Consider the following 14,599-nt stretch of genomic DNA (forward strand, 5'->3'; position numbering starts at 1 on the left):
GGACGCGCTTGGGGCGACTACCAGTGCCAACCCCTTATCCCGCGATGCGTCCGATACACAGAAGGTTGCAAGGCGGCCGAGGAGCCTCACCGCATAGCAATCGGGGGTGCGAGGCGACGGATGCGGCGAGATGGCCCCAATGGCTAGACGGAAGAGGCTTCAGGGCCGCCTCGGAATGGTCCGAGCATCGGACGCGCTTGGGGCGACTACCAGTGACAACCCCTTATCCCGCGATGCGTCCGATACGAAGACGGTTCCAAGGCGGCCGAGGAGCCTCACCGCATAGCAATCGGGGGTGCGAGGCGACGGATGGCCCCAACGGCTAGACGGAAGAGGCTTCAGGGCCGCCTCGGAATGGTCCAAGCATCGGACGCGCTTGGGGCGACTACCAGTGACAACCCCTTATCCCGCGATGCGTCCGATTCGAAGATGGTTCCAAAGCGGCCGAGGAGCATCACCGCATAGCAATCGGGGTGCGAGGTGGGGGATGCGGCGAGATGGCCCCAACGGCTAGACGGAAGAGGCTGCAGGGCCGCCTCGGAATAGTCCAAGCATCGGACGCGCTTGGGGCGACTACCAGTGACAACCCCTTATCCTGCGATGCGTCCGATACGAAGATAGTTCCAAGGCGGTCGAGGAGCCTCACCGCATAGCAATCGGGGTGCGAGGTGGGGGATGCGGCGAGATGGCCCAAACGGCTAGACGAAAGAGGCTGCAGGGCCGCCTCGGAATAGTCCAAGCATCGGACGCGCTTGGGGCGACTACCAGTGACAACCCCTTATCCCGCGATGCGTCCGATACGAAGATAGTTCCAAGGTGGCCCAGGAGCCTCACCGCATAGCAATCCGGGTGCAAGGGGGGGGATGCGGCGAGATGGCCCCAACGGCTAGACGGAAGAGGCCACAGGGCCGCCTCGAAATAGTCCAAGCATCGGAGCCTCACCGCATAGCAATCCGGGTGCAAGGGGGGGGATGCGGCGAGATGGCCCCAACGGCTAGACGGAGGAGGCCACAGGGCCGCCTCGGAATAGTCCAAGCATCGGACGCGCTTGGGGCGACTACCAGTGACAACCCCTTATCCCGCGATGCGTCCGATACGAAGATAGTTCCAAGGCGGCCGAGGAGCCTCACCGCATAGCAATCGGGGTGCGAGGTGGGGGATGCGGCGAGATGGCCCCAACGGCTAGACGGAAGAGGCTGCAGGGCCGCCTCGGAATAGTCCAAGCATCGGACGCGCTTGGGGCGACTACCAGTGACAACCCCTTATCCCGCGATGCGTCCGATACGAAGATAGTTCCAAGGCGGCCGAGGAGCCTCACCGCATAGCAATCGGGGTGCGAGGTGGGGGATGCGGCGAGATGGCCCCAACGGCTAGACGGAAGAGGCTGCAGGGCCGCCTCGGAATAGTCCAAGCATCGGACGTGCTTGGGGCGACTACCAGTGACAACCCCTTATCTCGCGATGCGTCCGATACGAAGATAGTTCCAAGGCGGCCGAGGAGCCTCACCGCATAGCAATCGGGGTGCGAGGTGGGGGATGCGGCGAGATGGCCCCAACGGCTAGACGGAAGAGGCCACAGGGCCGCCTCGGAATAGTCCAAGCATCGGACGCAGCTTGGGGCGACTACCAGTGACAACCCCTTATCCCGCGATGCGTCCGATACGAAGATAGTTCCAAGGCGGCCGAGGAGCCTCACCGCATAGCAATCGGGGTGCGAGGTGGGGGATGCGGCGAGATGGCCCCAACGGTTAGACGAAAGAGGCTGCAGGGCCGCCTCGGAATAGTCCAAGCATCGGACGCGCTTGGGGCGACTACCAGTGACAACCCCTTATCCCGCGATGCGTCCGATACGAAGATAGTTCCCAGGCGGCCGAGGAGCCTCACCGCATAGCAATCGGGGTGCGAGGCGAGGGATGCGGCGAGATGGCCCCAAAGGCTAGACGGAAGAGGCTGTAGGGCCGCCTCGGAATAGTCCAAGCATCGGACGCGCTTGGGGTGACTACCACTGCCAACCCCTTATCCCGCGATGCGTCCGATACGAAGATAGTTCCGAGGCAGCCGAGGAGGTGGGGGATGCGGCGAGATGGCCCCAACGGCTAGACGGAAGAGGCTGCAGGGCCGCCTCGGAATAGTCCAAGCATCGGACGTCCTTGGGGCGACTACCAGTGACAACCCCTTATCCCGCGATGCGTCCGATACGAAGATAGTTCCCAGGCGGCCGAGGAGCCTCACTGCATAGCAATCGGGGTGCGAGGTGAGGGATGCGGCGAGATGGCCCCAAAGGCTAGACGGAAGAGGCTGCAGGGCCGCCTCGGAATAGTCCAAGCATCGGACGCGCTTGGGGCGACTACCACTGCCAACCCCTTATCCCGCGATGCGTCCGATACACAGATAGTTCCGAGGCAGCCGAGGAGGTGGGGGATGCGGCGAGATGGCCCCAACGGCTAGACGGAAGAGGCTGCAGGGCCGCCTCGGAATAGTCCAAGCATCGGACGCGCTTGGGGCGACTACCAGTGACAACCCCTTATCCCGCGATGCGTCCGATACGAAGATAGTTCCCAGGCGGCCGATGAGCCTCACCGCATAGCAATCGGGGTGCGAGGCGAGGGATGCGGCGAGATGGCCCCAAAGGCTACACGGAAGAGGCTGCAGGGCCGCCTCGGAATAGTCCAAGCATCGGACGCGCTTGGGGCGACTACCACTGCCAACCCCTTATCCCGCGATGCGTCCGATACACAGATAGTTCCGAGGCGGCCGAGGAGCCTCACAGCATAGCAATCGTGGTGCGAGGTGGGGGATGCGGCGAGATGGCCCCAACGGCTGACGAAAGAGGCTTCAGGGCCGCCTCGGAATGGTCCAAGCATCGGACGCGCTTGGGGCGACTACCACTGCCAACCCCTTATCCCGCGATGCGTCCGATACACAGATAGTTCCGAGGCGGCCGAGGAGCCTCACAGCATAGCAATCGGGGTGCGAGGCGAGGGATGCGGCGAGAAAGCCCCAACGGCTAGAGGGAAGAGGCTTCAGGTCCGCCTCGGAATGGTCCAAGCATCGGACGCGCTTGGGGCGACTACCAGTGACAACCCCTTATCCCGCGACGCGTCTGATACACAGATAGTTCCAAGGCGGCCGAGGAGCCTCACCGCATAGCAATCGGGGTGCGAGGCGAGGGATGCGGCGAGAAGGACCCAACGGCTAGACGGAAGAGGCTTCAGGGCCGCCTCGGAATGGTCCAAGCATCGGACGCGCTTGGGGCGACTACCAGTGACAACCCCTTATCCCGCGACGCGTCCGATACACAGATAGTTCCAAGGCGGCCGAGGAGCCTCACCGCATAGCAATCGGGGTGCGAGGCGAGGGATGCGGCGAGAAGGACCCAACGGCTAGACGGAAGAGGCTTCAGGGCCGCCTCGGAATGGTCCAAGCATCGGACGCGCTTGGGGCGACTACCAGTGACAACCCCTTATCCCGCGACGCGTCTGATACACAGATAGTTCCAAGGCGGCCGAGGAGCCTCACCGCATAGCAATCGGGGTGCGAGGCGAGGGATGCGGCGAGAAGGACCCAACGGCTAGACGGAAGAGGCTTCAGGGCCGCCTCGGAATGGTCCAAGCATCGGACGCGCTTGGGGCGACTACCAGTGACAACCCCTTATCCCGCGACGCGTCCGATACACAGATAGTTCCAAGGCGGCCGAGGAGCCTCACCGCATAGCAATCGGGGTGCGAGGCGAGGGATGCGGCGAGAAGGACCCAACGGCTAGACGGAAGAGGCTTCAGGGCCGCCTCGGAATGGTCCAAGCATCGGACGCGCTTGGGGCGACTACCAGTGACAACCCCTTATCCCGCGACGCGTCCGATACACAGATAGTTCCAAGGCGGCCGAGGAGCCTCACCGCATAGCAATCGGGGTGCGAGGCGAGGGATGCGGCGAGAAGGACCCAACGGCTAGACGGAAGAGGCTTCAGGGCCGCCTCGGAATGGTCCAAGCATCGGACGCGCTTGGGGCGACTACCATTGCCAACCCCTTATCCCGCGATGCGTCTGATACACAGATAGTTCCGAGGCGGCCGAGGAGCCTCACCGCATAGCAATCGGGTTGCGAGGCAGATTATTGGGAAGGGAACCCCCTGGGATGCGGCTCAAGCAGTGCCCAAAGGGACTGGAATGCGGAATCACATCGAGAGACCCAAATGCTATACGAGGGCTCAAATCGAATTATCGATTTGGCCACGACATGGACGCATCGGAACGACTACCTTTGCCGAACCACTCGCAATTGCATCCATACCGAAACCAATAGACATTTCCGTTAGAGCCCTCGCATAGCATTCGGGAATCTCGCATGCCCCTCTAAATCGACCAATGCTGGCGCTCAATGAAAATCCGAGCGCTACCACCGTTCGAGCGCCAGCATTGGTCGAGTTAGAGGGGCACGGGGGAGAATGCTCCAGTCAACACCTCCCCTATATAAGTTATTTGTCCGATTCTCGCACAACCGTAGTCTGCCTCGTCGAATCAAACAACGGTCCCAGATTCCGACTTCCGTTCCGTAGAGACCCAAAAGCTAGATGGAGGCTCGCAAGAAAGAGAGTCGGCACATAGCAATCAGGTTTCTCGAACGTTTAGGGACCGAGCTCACTTGCGGATAGGGCAAAATCCGCCAAGCAACCCAAAAGCTAGACGGGGGCTCGAATCGAATCGCCTAGGCGGCCACAACAACGACGTGTTAGATCGACTACCAGTGCCAAACCATTCAGCAAGACTAGTTTGTGTCGAGGCCGGATAGAGATTCTCAGAGAGCGCCCGCATAGCATTTAGGAGACCTGCCGCGTCCCTCACACTCGACAAATGGTGGTGCACGTTTATAAATCCGAGCGATCCCAACCCTTTCAAGCACCAACATCGGTCGAGATAGAGGGGCACGGAGGGGGCTGCGTGAGACAACACAGTCCCCTATATAAGTTATTTGTCCGATTCTCACACATCCGAAGAATGGTCATCAAATCGGACAACAGCCCAAACTTCCGACTTCCGTCCCAGAAAGCCCAAGAGCTATCTAAAACGTTCATGGCCGGAACTCGATCGCGGCTATACCAGTCCGCCAAGCAACCCAAAAGCTAGACTGGAGCTCTAGTTGAATCACCTCTGTGGCCACTGCAAGGACGTGTTGGAGCGACTACCATTGCCGAACCATTCCGCAGGTCGAGTCCATACCAAGGCCGCATAGAGATTCACGATGAGCTCCTGCATAGCAATCAGGAGACTTGCCGTGTCCATCACAATCGATAAATCCTGGTGCAAGATTTTTGCATCCGAGCTCTCCAACCAGTAGAGCACCAGCATCAATCGACATAAACGGGCACGGGGGGAGGATGCTCGAGAACACTACCTCCCCTATATAAGTTATTTGTCCGATTCTCAAGCAGCCGAAGTCTGGTCATCGAATCGGGTCAAAGACCACAACTTCCGACTTTACCCACAATGCAAGTCATCGAATCGAACATCGGCCCCCGAGTCGGACTCCATGCGTATGTCAGGTCATCGGACCCAAATTCTGCCTTCCTGCGCATGGCGGGCCATCAATATCAACTCGGTCATCGGACCCAAACTCCGCCTTTCTGCGTATGGCACGCCTTCAAATCGGTCATCGGACCCAAATTCCGCCTTCCTATGCATGGCGGGCCATCAACATCAACTCGGTCATCGGACCCAAATTCCGCCTTTCTGCGCATGGCACGCCATCAACTCGGTCATCGGACCCAAATTCCGCCTTCCTGCGCATGGCAGGTCATCGGACACAAATTCAGACCTCGCGAATATGCATACGTATCGAATCGGTCATCGGACCCAACTTCCGACTTCATCCATACTGTAGGGTCTCTGAGGTTGGCGCGGTGCGCTCAACCCGGGGAGTCGACCCATCGAAGCATACACCTCCCCTATATAAGCTATTTGTCCGATTCCCACACCTGTGTAGTTTGCACCTCTGACCAGGACATCGACCCCAACTTCCGAACTCGACTGCAACGACGGCACCAGCGCCTTGGTGCGCACCTTGCGACGCACAGTCCCAACATTCGCCTTCCTGCACATGGCAGGTCATCGGACCCAAATTCCGACCTCGCGAGTATGCCTACATATCGAATCGGTCATCGGACCCAACTTCCGACTTCATCCATACCGTAGGGTCTTTGAGGTTGGCGCGGTGCGCTCAACCCGGGGAGTCGACCCAACGAAGCATACACCTCCCCTATATAAGCTATTTGTCCGATTCCCACACCTGTGTAGTTTGCACCTCCGATCAGGACATCGACCCCAACTTCCGAACTCGCCTGCAACGACCGAACCAGCGCCTTGGTGCGCACCTTGCAACGCACAGTGCCAACATTCGCCTTCCTCAACATGGCAGGTCATCGGACCCAAATTCCGACCTCGCGAGTATGCCTACATATCGAATCGGTCATCGGACCCAACTTCCGACTTCATCCATACCGTAGGGTCTTTGAGGTTGGCGCGGTGCGCTCAACCCGGGGAGTCGACCCAACGAAGCATACACCTCCCCTATATAAGCTATTTGTCCGATTCCCACACCTGTGTAGCTTGCACCTCCGATCAGGACATCGACCCCAACTTCCGAACTCGACTAAAAAGACCGCACCAGCGCCTTGGTGTGCACCTTGCAACGCACAGTGCCAACATTCGCCTTCCTACACATGGCAGGTCATCGGACCCAAATTCCGACCTCATGAGCATACCTACTAATCGAATCGGTCATCGGACCCAACTTCCGACTTCATCCATACCGTAGGGTCTTTGAGGTTGGCGCGGTGCGCTCAACCTGGGGAGTCGACCCATCGAAGCATACACCTCCCCTATATAAGCTATTTGTCCGATTCCGACACCTGTGTAGTTTGCACCTCCGCTCAGGACATCGACCCCAACTTCCGAACTCGCCTGCAACGACCGAACCAGCGCCTTGGTGCGCACCAAAAGTGCGCACTTTTGGTGCGCACCAAAAGTGCGCACTTTTGGAGGGCACTTTTTGGAGGGCACTTTTCTGCGCTCCAAAGGTGCGCACTTTTGGAGGGCACTTTTTGGAGGGCACTTTTCTGCGCTCCAAAGGTGCGCACTTTTGGAGGGCACTTTTTGGAGGGCACTTTTCTGCGCTCCAAAGGTGCGCACTTTTGGAGGGCACTTTTTGGAGGGCACTTTTCTGCGCTCCAAAGGTGCGCACTTTTGGAGGGCACTTTTTGGAGGGCACTTTTCTGCGCTCCAAAGGTGCGCACTTTTGGAGGGCACTTTTTGGAGGGCACTTTTCTGCGCTCCAAAGGTGCGCACTTTTGGAGGGCACTTTTTGGAGGGCACTTTTCTGCGCTCCAAAGGTGCGCACTTTTGGAGGGCACTTTTTGGAGGGCACTTTTCTGCGCTCCAAAGGTGCGCACTTTTGGAGGGCACTTTTGTGCACTCCAAAGGTGCGCACTTTTGGAGGGCACTTTTCCTGCGCTCCAAAGGTGCACACCTAGGTGAGCACCTTCGACCACACCTTGTAGCACACCAAACTCTGACTTTCGACTTCATCCGCAATGCAGGGTCTTTGAGGTTGGCGCAATGCGCACAACCAGGGGAGTCGACCCATCAAACCCAACACCTCCCCTATATAAGCTATTTGTCTGATTCTCATACATGCGTAGCCTGCAAGAGCAATTAGGACATCGACCCCAACTTTCGGCTTCTAAACGAAAACAAGGTCTTTGAGGTTGGCGCAGTGCGCACAACCAGGGGAGTCAACCCACCGAATGCAACACCTCCCCTATATAAGCTATTTGTCTGATTCTCATACATGCGTAGACTGCAGCAATGATTAGGACATCCACCCCAACTTTTGACTTCTTAAACAAGACAGGGTCTTTGAAGTTGGTGCAGTGCACACAACCAGGGGAGTCGACCCATCAAACGCAACACCTCCCCTATATAAAGCTATTTGTCCGATTCTCATACGTGTAGTCTGCAGCAGCGATTACGACATCGACCCCAACTTCCGAATTCGTTTGCATTGACCGCACCAAAGGTGCGCGCCTTGGTGTGCACCCTGGAGTGCACTTTGGTGCTCACCTCGGTGCACACTTTGGTGTGCACCAAAGGTGCGCACCTTGGAGCGCACCAAAGGTGTACACTTTGGAGCGCACCACATAGGGTCTTTGAGAGGTTGGCGCAGTGCGCACACCAAGGTGGGTGTTGAGGTGCGTGCCGAGGTGGGTGGGTGCTAGGGTGCGCTCCATGGTGGGTGCCAGGGTGGGTGCGTGCTAGGGTGGATTCCAAAGAGGGTCATAGGGTGGGTGCCAAGGTGGGTTGGTGATATAGTGGGTTCAAAGGTGGGTACTAGGGTGGGTTCCAAGGTGGGTCACAAGTTGGGTGCCAGGATGCGTGGGTGTTAGGTTGGGTGCCAAGGTGGGCTCCTGCGTGGGTGGGTGCTAGGGTGGGTTTCAAGGTGGACGCGAGGGCGGGTGCCAAGGTGGGTAACAAGTTGGGTGTTAGGATGGGTGAGTGCTAGAGTGGGTGCCAAGGTGGGTGGGTGCTAAGGTGGATGCCAAGGTGGTTCACAGGGTGGGTGGGTTCTAGGGTGAGTTCCAAGGTGGGTCACAGGTTCAGTGCTAGGGTGGGTGTCAAGGCGGGTGTCGAGGTGCCTGGGTGCTAGGGTGTGGATGCCAATGTGGGTCATAGGGTGGGTACTAGGGTGGGCTGCAATGTGGGTGCCAAGGTGGGTAACATGCTCGGTGGGTTCTAAATTGGGTGCCAGGGTGGGTGTGCACCCACCTTGCCCGAGGTGGGTGCCAAGGTGCCAGTGTGGGTGGGTGCTAAGGTGGATGCCAAGGTGGGTGAGAAGGTGGGTGATAGGTTGAGTGGTAGGATGGGTGGGTGCCAAGATGGGTCACAGGGTGGGTGCAAGGGTGGGTAGGTGCTAGGGTTGGTGTCAGGGTGGGTGGGTGCTAGGTTGGGTTCCAAGGTGGGTGCGAGGGTGAGTGTCAAGGTGGGTCACAGGTTAGGTGCTAGGATGGGTGAGTGCTAGGGTGCAAAGGTGCCAGGGTGGGTGCTAGGATGGGTCGATGCTAGGGTGAGTGGCAAGGTGGGTCCACAAGTGTCAAGGTGGGTGCCGAGGTGGGTGCCAAGTTGGGTTCCAAGGTGGGTGCCAACGTGGGTGCTAGGGTGCGTGGGTTAAAGGGTGTGTCACAACGTGGGTGCCAGGATGGGTGCGCACCCACACTGGCCAAGACGGGTGCAAGGTTGGGTTCCAAGCCCGGTCACAGGCTGGGTGCTAGGATGGGTGGGTGCCAAGGTGGGCACCAGGGTGGGTGCACCCACCCTGGCCAAGGTGGGTCACGGGGTGGGTCCTAGGGTGGGTAACGGGGTGGGTACTAAGGTGCGTGCCAAGGTGGGTCATAGGGTGGGTGCCAAGGTGGGCACCAGGGTGGGTGTGCACCAACCCTAGCCAGGGTAGGTCACGGGGTGGTTGTCGGGGTGGGCTTCAAGGAGCCAAGGTGGGTGGCAAGTAGCCAAGTTGCGTGCCAAGGTGGGTGTCGGGGTGGGTGCCAAGGATCCAAGGTGGGTGCCAAGGAACCAAGGTGGGTGTCTGGGTGGGTGCCGAGGTGGGAGCCAGGGTGGGTCCCAAGGTGAGTGCAAAGGTGGGTGCCAGGGTCAAGGTGAGTGCCAATGTGGGTTCCAAGGTGCCAGGGTCAGGGTGAGTGCCAATGTGGGTTCAAAGGTGCTAAGTTGGGTGCGAGGTTGGGTGTGAGGGTGGGTGGGTGCCAAGGTGTGCTAGGTGGAAGCCCGGGTGGGTCGGCATCCCATGGGTGTCGAGTTGGGTGCCTGATGGGTGCTTCTTGTCAAGTTTTAGTCGTCGGGACTCATTTCGAGCCTTAGAGGTCGTTTCTTGTCCGGTTGCCCTGTCTTCGACCTGGGAACCCAATTTTGGTCCTCGGGTCCCATTTTTTTTTGTCTCGCATCCCACTTTTGGCCTGTGGCCTTTTCGGGGTCGATTCTCGTTTTGGGCATCAGAGCATGTTTCTTCTCCTAAAACCCAATATTTGTTTATTAAGTCTCGGAACACATTTTTGTTCTCGTGGACCCATCATGGGTCTTGGAACGCATTTGTGGTCCTTGGGTCCCATTTTGCATCCCGAAACTTGTGTTTTGGTGCTTGATCCCTATTTTGGGTGCCCACCTTGCACCAAGTGCGCACCCGGGGCAAACCGAGCGCCTTGGTGCACCGGGGCAAGATCGAGCGTGCACCCGAGGCGCCCCGAACATGCACCAAGGTGCACTCGGCCCACATGTGAGCGCAGGTCGTTGCGCCCGAGGTGGTGTGTGGGCACCGCGTTGCAGACGGGACACTGCACGCACACGACGCCCCGTCCAGGTGCACGCACGTAGGCCGGGCCGGGTGCACACCCGATGCCCTAGCAAGGTGCGTGCACCCGGGCAGGGCTCACACTTGGCGAACGGGGCGCACTTCGCGAGGGAGGGTGTGCACCTCGACGGGGGTGGGTGGCCGGGGTGGATTCGCACGTGGGTCGCGGTTTGCTAAGTACACACTGCGACAAGCTCATAACGGGTGCGATCATACCAGCGTTAGTGCACCGGATCCCATCAGAACTCCGCAGTTAAGCGCGCTTGGGCCGGAGTAGTACTGGGATGGGTGACCTCCCGGGAAGTCCCGGTGTTGCACCCTTTTTTAGTTTTTCGCCGGGCGTCGCAATGCTATTTGAATTAACCTTTTGCCCGTTTGCGTTCTCGTCGGGGCCGGGCCGGGCCGGGGTGCGTTGCCCGCACTACCGCGCGCGCCGGGGCGACACCGAGCGCGCACCCGAGGCGCCCCGAGCACACAGGCCACGGTGCAACCCGGGCGTTGTGCGCGCACCCCGGTGCGCCCGAGGTGCTGCGCGCGCACCCAGGTGAAATCGGTGTGCACCTCGGCCAGTGCGCGCTCGGTCGAGTCGCGCACGTTGGCCAAGGTGCACGGTGATGTTTCTTACTCTAAGGTTCCGCACCAGACGCCCGGGACAGGTGAGCGAAGCTGGGCGGGGCCGGGTGCGCGCCCGGGGCAGGTGCACGCAGCTGGAGAGAGCTTTGGAGCGCACCAGAGGTGCGCACCTTGGAGCACACTTCGGAGCGCACCAATGATGCGCTCCATTCAAAAGTTTCCTGAAAAGGCAAAAAAAGTTGAGATTATAGAATTTCCCACTTGAGAGATTGTAAAAAAAAAAAATTTAAAATGAAGGAAACGCGGGTGCCAAGGTGTGCGCGCCCGGGTGCGCAGCCCAGCCAAGGTGTGCGCACCAAGGCGCCCACCCTGGCGAAGGTGCACGCAAGGTGCGCACCCGAGGCAAACCGGACAATTAACCCAACTTTCGACTTCGCGCGCACCTGCGCACCTTGGAGCGCACTTCGGAGCGCTCCTTGGTGCGCACCAATCTTGGGCACCTCGGAGTGCACCATGGCGCCCACCAAGGTGCGCACCCGGGGCAAACCGAGCTTCGACTTCGTGCGCACCTTGGAGGCGCCCACCAAGGTGCGCAGCCCAGCCAAGGCGTGCGCATCAAGGTGCGCACCCGGGGCAAACCGAGCTCCGACTTCGTACGCACCATGGAGCGCACAAAAGGTGCGCAACCCAGCCAAGGTGTGCGCACCCCGGGCAAACCGAGCTCCGAATCGTGCGCACCAGAGGTGCACGCCATCGTGCGCACCTTGGAGCACACTTCGGAGCCCTCCTTGGTGCGCACCGATGTTGCGCACCTCGGAGCGCACCCGGGGAAAACAATGCAATTAACCCGACTTTTGACTTCGTGCGCACCTCGAAGCGCTCTCGGGTTCGCACCTCGGAGCACACCGAGGTGCGCACCTTTGATGCGCTGCCTTCACCAATTTCCAGAAAAGGCAAGAAAACATTGAGAAGGTGTGCGCACCGAGGTGCCCACCCTGGCGAAGGTGCACGCGAGGTGCGCACCCGGGGCAAACCGGGCTCCGACTTCGTGCACGCCATGCTGCGCACCTTGGAGGGCCATGGTGCGCACCTTGGAGCAAACTTCGGAGCGCTCAATGGTGCCCAACCCAGCCAAGGTGCCCACCGCGGCGAAGGTGCACGCGAGGTGCGCACCCGGGGCAAACCGGGCTCCGACTTCGTGCACGCCGCACCTTGGAGCACACTTCGGAGCGCTCCTTGGTGCGCACCAGGGCGCGCAAACCAGCCGAGGTGCCCACCCCGGCGAAGGTGCACGCGAGGTGCGCACTCGGGGCAAACCGGGCTCCGACTTCGTGCACGCCATGGTGCGCACCCGGGGCAAACCGGACTCCGACTTCGTGCAGGCCGCACCTTGGAGCACACTTCGGAGCGCTCCTTGGTGCGCACCATGGTGCCCACCAGGGCGCGCAACCCAGCCAAGGTCTGCACACCAAGGTGCCCACCCCGGCGAAGGTGCACGCGAGGTGCGCACCCGGGGCAAACCGGGCTCCGACTTCGTGCACGCCATGGTGCCCACCGCGGCGAAGGTGCACGCGAGGTGCGCACCCGGGGCAAACCGGGCTCCGACTTCGTGCACGGCGCACCTTGGAGCACACTTCGGAGCGCTCCTTGGTGCGCACCATGGTGCCCACCAGGGCGCGCAACCCAGCCAAGGTGTGCGCACCAAGGTGCACGCGAGGTGCGCACCCGGGGCAAACCGGGGTCCGACTTCGTGCACGCCGCACCTTGGAGCACACATCGGGGCGCTCCCGGGTTCGCACCGTGGTGGGCACCTCGGAGCACACCAAGGTGGGCAGCGAGGTGCGCACCTTTGATGCGATGCCTTCACTAATTTCCATAAAAGGCAAAAAAAAACGAGATTTTAAAATTTCCGTTTTGAAAGATAGTGAAAAAAAGGGAATGCTGGTGCCATCTTGAGCCCGCCCTGGTGCGCAGCCCAGCCAAGGTGTGCGCACCAAGGTGCCCACCCTGGCGAAGGTGCGCGCCCGGGCAATTAACCCAACTTCCAACCTCGCGCGCGCCAGGGTGGGAGCGCACCAAACAACCGGGCCTGGGAAGAGCCAATGCGAGAAACCCCACCAAACGCTCTGACAAAAAAAGAGGGGGCGCTCCAGTAACCCCGCTCCGGAGCGCACCCTGGGCAAACCCAGCCAAGGTGCCCACCCCGGCCAAGGTGCAGGCGAGGTGCGCACCCGAGGCAAACCGGGCTCCGACAACGTGCACGCCGCACCTTGGAGCACACTTCGTAGCGCTCCCGGGTGCGCACCTTTGATGCGCTGCCTTCACTAATTTCCAGAAAAGGCAAAAAAAAAAGGAGATTTTGAAATTTCCGTTTTGAAAGATAGTGAAAAAAACGGAACGCGGGTGCCATCTTGAGCCCGCCCTGGTGCGCAGCCCAGGCAAGGTGCCCACCCTGGCAAAGGTGCGCACCCGGGCAATTAACCCTACTTCCGACTTCGTGCGCGCCAGGGTGGCAACCGGGCCTGGGAAGAGCCAATGCGAGAAACCCCACCAAACGCTCCGACAAAAAAAGAGGCGGCGCTCCAATAACCCCGCTTCGGAGCGCAGCCGGGGCAAACCCAGCCAAGGTGCCCACCCCGACGAAGGTGCACGCGAGGTGCGCACCCGGGGCAAACCGGGCTCCGACAACGTGCACGCAGCACCTTGGAGCACACTTCGAAGCACTCCCGGGTGCCCACCGGCGTTGCGCACCGTGGTGGGCAGCGAGGTGCGCACCTTTGATGCGCTGCCTTCACTAATTTCCAGAAAAAGGCAAAAAAAAATGAGATTTTAAAATTTCCGTTTTGAAAGATAGTGAAAAAAAAGGAACGCGGGTGCCATCTTGAGCCCGCCCTGGTGCGCAGCCCAGGCAAGGCATGCGCACCAAGGTGCCCACCCGAGGTGCACACCCGGGGCAAACCGGGCTCCGACTTCGTGCAGGCCGCACCTTGGAGCACACTTCGGAGCGCTCCTTGGTGCGCACCATGGTGCCCACCAGGGCGCGCAACCCAGCCAAGGTCTGCACACCAAGGTGCCCACCCCGGCGAAGGTGCACGCGAGGTGCGCACCCGGGGCAAACCGGGCTCCGACTTCGTGCACGCCATGGTGCCCACCGCGGCGAAGGTGCACGCGAGGTGCGCACCCGGGGCAAACCGGGCTCCGACTTCGTGCACGGCGCACCTTGGAGCACACTTCGGAGCGCTCCTTGGTGCGCACCATGGTGCCCACCAGGGCGCGCAACCCAGCCAAGGTGTGCGCACCAAGGTGCACGCGAGGTGCGCACCCGGGGCAAACCGGGGTCCGACTTCGTGCACGCCGCACCTTGGAGCACACATCGGGGCGCTCCCGGGTTCGCACCGTGGTGGGCACCTCGGAGCACACCAAGGTGGGCAGCGAGGTGCGCACCTTTGATGCGATGCCTTCACTAATTTCCATAAAAGGCAAAAAAAAACGAGATTTTAAAATTTCCGTTTTGAAAGATAGTGAAAAAAAGGGAATGCTGGTGCCATCTTGAGCCCGCCCTGGTGCGCAGCCCAGCCAAGGTGTGCGCACCAAGGTGCCCACCCTGGCGAAGGTGCGCG

The 14,599-nt window shown here is 60.3% G+C and overlaps 1 non-coding gene across 1 annotated transcript; it reads left to right on the forward strand.

Moving 5' to 3' along the window:
- The first annotated feature begins 10,608 nt into the window (after window positions 1–10,608).
- LOC131861083 (5S ribosomal RNA) lies at window positions 10,609–10,727 on the forward strand. The gene has a single exon (XR_009360164.1). It is a non-coding gene; the product is annotated as a 5S ribosomal RNA (ribosomal RNA).
- The last annotated feature ends 3,872 nt before the right edge of the window (window positions 10,728–14,599 follow it).

This window comes from Cryptomeria japonica, unplaced genomic scaffold, assembly GCF_030272615.1.
Source record: "Cryptomeria japonica unplaced genomic scaffold, Sugi_1.0 HiC_scaffold_20, whole genome shotgun sequence".
NCBI lineage: Eukaryota > Viridiplantae > Streptophyta > Pinopsida > Cupressales > Cupressaceae > Cryptomeria > Cryptomeria japonica.